The 7,500-nt window shown below is 58.2% G+C and overlaps 1 non-coding gene across 1 annotated transcript in view; it reads right to left on the reverse strand.

The window, feature by feature from the left end:
- Positions 1-7,488: 7,488 nt before the first annotated feature.
- LOC143694563 (5.8S ribosomal RNA) overlaps positions 7,489-7,500 on the reverse strand; it is a 153-nt gene continuing 141 nt past the window's right edge. Inside the window, exon 1 of the ribosomal RNA XR_013183142.1 lies at positions 7,489-7,500. This exon is cut by the window's right edge and continues 141 nt beyond it. This is a non-coding gene — a ribosomal RNA (5.8S ribosomal RNA).

Below are 7,500 nucleotides of genomic sequence, written 5' to 3' on the forward strand. Positions count from 1 at the left end.
CTTGATTCTGGTGTCCTTCGTCACTGGGCAGAAGCCAATGATGTGGCCGCAGGTCTCAAGGTCCGCCTCGCAGTGTCTACAAAACTTAACACAGTTATCTCCCCTCCCCCGTGTGAGAAATTCCCTCGTGGGATAAACATTGGCCCTGAGCTGTAAAGCAGTGAGGAGTTTCCTGTGAGGTATGCGTCTATAATATTGAAGCCAATTATTACTAATTGTGTCCCCCTTAAAATTTTTAACTCCACAGCCTTGGGACTCCAATTTTGTCCACTTTTTAAACTCCTTTCTCCTCCAATCACATGGTTTGGGGAACTTACTTTTAGGGTTCGGTGCTTCCCACTCCGAAAGTGTTTCTGCAGTCGCGGGTGGTACAGACGCCGGTAGTGCATCCCAAATTGACGGCATCGCCGCTCTCTTCCCTCCAGCTTGAATCCATAGTTTCTCATACATCTTCTCCATCTCAGCTTTCTCCAGGAAGGTCTTCATCGTCTCGTCCGGAGACTGTGCAATGCGATGCAGTCTCCGGGCCTGCACACTGGGAATCAATCCTGCCAATTTGATGACGCCCAAACCGCCGTCCCTCGTGCTCGAGTACAAGATGGCATCACCCGTGCATGGAGGTAGGTGCATCCAGTCCTTAACCGCTGTTCGGATCTTCAGGTCAAGGGCTTCAAGGGCCCCTGCTTTCATCTCTGAGCGGTCAGCCAGGTAGGTCAGTCAAGGAATGGTTATGTTTTGAGGATGTCAAGTTTTTGCAGAGGTTTAAGTGGGGCTCGGTCAACGCGTTCGAGCCAGACGTCTAGTTTTGCGGAAAGGTCGGTTTTTGCAAACCCAGTCCAGGGGTCGATCTGCAGGCCGAGGTATTTCTCCGATTCCCCGGAGTTAATCATGTTCAGGGGTGTGCCGTTGATGGTCCATGCAGCGCAGTTGTTGATGGTGTAGGAGTCTTTTGTGGGCTTGATGTAGAAGCCGTGGCACTTTTGTCCCTGCGTTTTGAGACCTGTGAGATCGCAAAAGGTCTCCAGTATCTTGATGTTCACGTTCATGTTCTCCCAGGAGTCGCTCAACAAGACCAGATCGTCAGCGAATGCCATGGCAGTTATCGTACGCTCTCCATGATGGAATCCTTTGCCACTCTCTTCCAGCTTGCACAACAGGGGGTCCATTGTCAGGTTGAATAGAAGGGGTGACAGCGGATCACCCTGCTTCACTCCAACCCGGATCTGGATTTTGTCCATGTGCGTGTTCTTCTTGACGGTACTGATGTCCTTGTACATATTGTCCACCAGTCCGACGACGTGGGGATCCACTCTCCGTTGCTGTAAAACGTGTAAGATGTGCTGGTGGCTCACGGTGTCAAAAGCCTTAGCAATGTCCACGAATATAACACCCAGTGGTCTATGTTCATTTTCGGCAGTCCGAATTATAGTTTGCAGGAGCTTCAGGTTCTCAGAACATCCGGCCGCACTGATGAAACCTCTCTGCCTTGGGTTGAGGGGGCACGCCTTAGTCATCCTCGCCGTCACGATCCTGGAGAACAGCCTCAGCAAGATGGAACCAATTGTGATGGGTCTCCAGTTGTTGATGTCCTTCAGGCGCTCCGGTTTTGTCGATTTGGGGATCAAAACAGTCCTGCACCCCCTCACCATGTCCGGGATGTCACCAGATGTTAGCCACAGGTTGAAGAGCTCAGCAGTCCGGGCATACCTGGGATCCATCTTCCTGATGTCCCCAAGGGCAATCCCATCTGGACCTGGTGCCCAGCCCTTGCTCATTTCCCGCACGTTCTTTTCAATTTCTTTGGCCGTAATTAAGTCCCTGAAGGCCTTATGGTGGGCCTTCCCTTTAATTTCAAAGGCTCCAAAGACTCTCAAGTCTCACACCAAACTGTCCAGGTGTTTCCCATCTGGCCTTGAATACCGAATAAATTTCACTGGGTGATATATCACAGGACAGACATTCAATGTCGTCCAAAATGATCTTCGCTAATTTCCCCATCTAGATGGAATAAACACTGAAAGCGGAGGTAGTTACCTCTTTTGATCGCTCTGTCCTTCATCCACTTCTGAAACTGTTTTCTTGGCTGCTCCTCCCGAGTTTCCTTTTTGCTTTTCCCCCGGAGTGCTGTTCTTATTCGGCTCACTGATTCCAGGCAACCAAAGCAGTCCTGCGCTGTCTGATTGAGCAGCGGTCGCACCTTTTGGCCTTCTAATAACTGTTCAAATGCTCTGGGGAAGTTGTTAATTGTCCCCTCTGATAAACATTCTTTGATCCTTTTCTGATAACGAGCCTGCAGTCGCCCTGCCCTCTACTGGCCAACGGTTTCCCGGAGACCGTTATCCCTATCAAAGTGGTGTCCAGATGTCCCTATTGTTCCCTTCCCAGCAGCTGGTCCTTCCGGCTGGTGGTTCCCCCCAAGTCCATTGTTCACAGTTCCTGCCTGGGATTGATGACTTGACCCAGGTTCTGATTTCAAGTTCCCAGCTGCTCCCCCACCCACTCCATTCTTCCTGAGCAGCATTCTCCTTTTATCACCAATCTGCTTAGCTGTTTTGGTTGTTAAGTGTTCCGATATGAGCTTATTAATGTTTTTGTGACTCTCGAACTGTACCTCCAGCTTGACAAGTAGCTCTTCCTCCTCCTTTGTCCAGCATCTTTTGTGGGCTCCTCAGTTTGATGTTTCTTTTGGTTGGGAAGCATCGATCCTCTCCTGGTTTCTAACCAGTGGATGTGCCAATCTTTTGTGTTGTCCTAGGCCAATTTTAGTCATAAAATCTCTACTGCATACCTCACATATCCACTCTCCCACTGGAGGTCCCGCATCCTTCGGACCCTTGCACTTTGCAAAATGACAAACAGTACTGTGATGGTTAAAATTCTCCCTCCCACACTAGGCACACTGAAAGCACACCCTCTTCCTCCCGTGAGACCCCTTAAGGTGTTCAATTAGGGCCAACATCGAGTTGAGCCGGGTACCACAGCAAGGACATGGTGGATTTTTGTCAGGAACAGTCACCTTCACGATGTCACCCGGTGCTTGTTCACTGCGGACCTCAGGCACTGGAGGCAATGCCTCTGGTGTACCCTCTTCCCCCTTCCCACTGCCTCCCTTCTCAAGTACATTCTGATCATCGTCCTTAGGGGGACTAGGATTTAAGTCGTCCCCCTCACTCAGTTGTGGTGTAGGCTGTTCAAACACCTCAGGAAACCCGTTCAACACCCCCCCCCATTAACAGAAACATGAACCACCCCCTGTACATGCTCCTGCAGATCTGACCTATAGAGTTCTAGAGAAAAATTCACCAGCAAGCCCAATTCATTTTCTGTCAGTTTGGTGGTTGTAGATGTTACAAAATCATCTCAGGAGGTCTGAGTGCCCACCGATACCCTAGTAAGGTGGAACGGCCGCCCCCAGTTTCCTCCTCCAAGAAACGGATATGGATTTGGAATAGCTGAGTCATGACTGGATTCAACATCGGGAACGGAATGGGTGGTCAGCCCACCTCTGAACCCGTTGCCCCTGTCCAACGAGGGGGCCAGGTTTCAGGTAGTAAGGGAGTCATAGTTACTCCCGCTGTTTACCCGCGCTTCATTGAATTTCTTCACTTTGACATTCAGAGCATTAGGCAGAAATCACATTGCGATGCTTTGTTTTAATTAAACAGTCGGATTCTCCTGGTCCGCACCAGTTCTAAGCCGGCTGCTAGGCACCGGCCGAGGTGGGGTGCCAGCCTGGGGACCCCCTCCAGGGACCCTCCCCCGCGCAAACTGCTCGGCTGACGCTGGCCACGGCCGTGTGCCGCGGGGACCCCGCCGGCAGGAACCGACGGGGCAGCGGCGCGCTACGACGATGGTGGCGGCCCCGCTGGGGCGCTGGCTGCGGCAAGGTGGAGGGCGGGTGGAGGGGAGGGTGGGCGATGCCCGCCGCAGCTGGGGCGATCCAAGGGAAGGGCCCGGCGCGTGTCCAGAGTCGCTGCCGCACGCGCGCACGCCCCGGCGCCCAGGCGGGCCACGCGGAGCGCACTCACCCGCGTGCGGTGCCTCGTCCTGCCATGGCGCGCGCCCAGCCCCGCTTCGCGCCCCGGCCCGACAGACCCAGCCCTTAGAGCCAATCCTTATCCCAAATTTACGGATCCGGCTTGCCAACTTCCCTTACCTACATTGTTCCAACATGCCAGAGGCTGTTCACCTTGGAGACCTGCTGCAGATATGGGTACGGCCCGGCGCGAGTCTTACACCCTCTCGCCCAGATTTTCACGGGCCAGCGAGAGCTCACAGGACGCTGCCGGAACTGCGACACTTTCCAAGGCGCGGGCCCCTCTCTTGGGGCGAACCCTTTCCAGGGTGCCCAGCCCTTCACAAAGAAAAGAGAACTCTCCCCGGGGCTCCCGCCGGCTTCTCCAGGATCGGTTGCGTCACAGCACTGGGTGCCTCGCGGCACCCGTCTCCGCCACTCCGGATTCGGGGATCTGAACCAGACTCCCTTTCGATTGGCTGAGGGCAATGGAGGCCATCGCCCGCCCTTTCGGAACGGCACTCGCCTATCACTTAGGACCGACTGACCCATGTTCAACTGCTGTTCACATGGAACCCTGTTCCACTTCGGCCTTCAAAGCTCTCGTTTGAATATTTGCTACTACCACCAAGATCTGCACCTGCGGTGGCTCCACCCTGGCCCACGCCCCAGGCTTTGAGGCGCACCGCAGCGGCCCTCCTACTCGTCGCAGCCTAGCCCCCGTGGGCGTTGCACTGCCGGCGACAGTTGGGTATAGGCCCGACATTCCAGCGCCATCCATTTTCAGGGCTAGTTGATTCGGCAGGCGAGTTGTTACACACTCCTTAGCGGATTCCGACTTCCATGGCCACCGTCCTGCTGTCTAGATCAACCAACACCTTTTCTGGGCTCTGATGAGCGTCGGCATCGGGCGCCTTAACCTGGCGTTCGGTTCATCCCGCAGCACCAGTTCTGCTTACCAAAAGTGGCCCACTGAGCACTCGCATTCCACGGCGCGGCTCCACGCCAGCGGGCCGGCCCCCTTACCCATTGAAAGTTTGAGAATAGGTTGAGATTGTTTCAGTCACAGGACTTCTAATCATTCCCTTTACCGGGTACAACTGCCCATTGCCGAGTGCCAGCTATCCTGAGGGAAACTTCGGAGGGAACCAGCTACTAGATGGTTCAATTAGGCTTTCGCCCCTAGACCCGGGTCGGATGACCGATTTGCACGTCAGGACCGCTACGGACCTCCACACAGAGTTTTCCTCTGGCTTCGCCCTGCCCAGGCATAGTTCACCATCTTTCGGGTCCTAGCACAGACGCTCATGCTCCACCTCCCCGGCCCCACGAGGGGTCGGCGGGCGAGACGGGCCAGTCGTGCGCCCGAGGCTGCCAGGCGCGACACGCGCCCCGGGATCCCACCTCAGCAGGGGCGCAGCAGCCCTCACCTTCATTGCACCGCGGGCTTTCGACGACGGCTCCTGACTCACGCACGTGCTAGACTCCTTGGTCCGTGTTTCAGTACGGGTCGGTTGGGTAGCTGACATCGCTGCGGACCCTGGGAGCCAGAGCACAGCCCGTCAAGCCCGGCCCAGCGGCGCCGCACGGTTGGGGCGCACTGAGGACAGTCCGCCCTGGTTGACAGTGGTGCTGGGGGTCCGTGGACTCGGCCCCTGCACCCCTGCCTGAAACGCCATGCTGCGGGGACGCCGGCCCCACCCTCCCCACCCCCGGGAGGGGGAGGGCGGGGGAAAAGCGACGCCCCCAACCACAGCGCCGCCGACGGGGGGGAGGAGGGCGCTACAGCGGTCCTCTCCCGTGGCCCCGGGATTCAGCAAGACCTGCTGCCTGGGGGCTGTAACACCCGCCGCCACTCACGCGGCGCTCGGCCACTTGCCCGCCGAGGCCTTCCCAGCTGACCCAGAGCTGGTTGTGGCGCACCGCCGCAGAGGAAATGTGCTCGGCCATGGCCGGCTGCCGGTCGGGTGGCGGTCCCCGCACCGGCCCGCCCCCCCCCCCGGCCCGCCCCACGCACGGGGTTCACCCAGGGGACGGAGGGGAGGCGGAGACAAGGATCCGCGGAACCCGCGCTGGCCGACCGCAACTTGCTGTGTTGAATCCTCCGGGCGGACTGCGCGGGCCCCGCCCGTTTACCTCTTAACGGTTTCACGCCCTCTTGAACTCTCTCTGCAAAGTTCTTTTCAACTTTCCCTTACGGTACTTGTTGGCTATCGGTCTCGTGCCGCTATTTAGCCTTAGACCGAGTTTACCACCTGCTTTGGGCTGCATTCCCAAGCAACCCAACTCCGAGAAGCCCCGGGCCTGGTGTGCCGGGGGGCCACTACCGGCGTCACACCATCCGCGGGCTGCGGCCTCAATCACAAGGACTTGGGTCCCCCGAGAGCTCCACCGGGGAGGGGGGCTTCTGTATGCTACATGTCCCACGCCCCACCACGGGGTGGGGATTCGGCACTGGGCTCTTCCCTCTTCACTTGCCGTTACTGAGGGAATCCTCGTTAGTTTCTTTTCCTCCGCTGACTAATATGTTAAATTCAGCGGGTCGCCACGTCTGATCTGAGCTTGCAATCCCAAAGCTCGGCCGCGCCGTGCATGGGGGCGCGTGCGATGATGGCCGCCGTGTCTCCCCCGCCCGCTACACCGCCAGTCCCCCCCTCTTCTCCGCACTCCCGGAGGGAGCCAGAGAGAGAGAGTGCGCGTGCGCATGAGCGAGCAATGAGGAGATGGAGAGCCCCATCCCGGAGACGAGAACGAAAAAGGGAGTGGGGCAGAGACGGCCCCGCGCGGGAGGACCGGCTGGGCGGTGGCACGCACGACGGCATCAGCGGGGAGAGAGAGAGGAACGATGGCGCCCCTCGGCGCGCCCAGAGACCGCGACAGAAGAGGAGGGGGCGGGCGAAGGGAGGACGGGGTCAGAACAACCATCCCCGGCGCTCTCGCCACGCGCGCGTGCTCGGAAGCATGGCACGGTACCACCACGGTTCCCACCCGCAGACAGCCGCCTGTGCGGGGGGACGCTGGGGGCGAGGCCGTGCCTCACCTCCCCTTCTCGCCCTCCTCTCTCTTTCTCTCTCGGCCCTTGGCAGTGCCTTTCGATGCCGTCTCTCGCTCTCCCCAGGCTGCCGTGCCACCGCATCCACGGCACGGTCCCGGCGAGGACGAGCTCCACCCCAGCGGCTTGCTCCGGGAGCGGGGAGCAACGGAGTGCTCCCCGAGTCTGCATTTAGGGGGACGAAGGCCCTGCATGGCAACGACGATGGCTGCGACGACGACGATGCCCGCCAGGCTGCAGTGAAGGGATCGAGGCCTCCTAGGGAAACGCTTCCCTCGCCGAACCCCTGACTGCCTTCCCTCGGGCACCAGTGGGATGCCGCTGCTGCCACCACCACCGCTGCCCGCTGCAGGCAACGGACCAGAGAGGCGACCCCAGCCGTGCCGCTAGCGTGGCCCCCGGATGGCTATTGATCATCAAGCGATCCTCAGAC

The sequence above is a fragment of the Agelaius phoeniceus genome, chromosome 7 (genome assembly GCF_051311805.1).
Source record: "Agelaius phoeniceus isolate bAgePho1 chromosome 7, bAgePho1.hap1, whole genome shotgun sequence".
NCBI lineage: Eukaryota > Metazoa > Chordata > Aves > Passeriformes > Icteridae > Agelaius > Agelaius phoeniceus.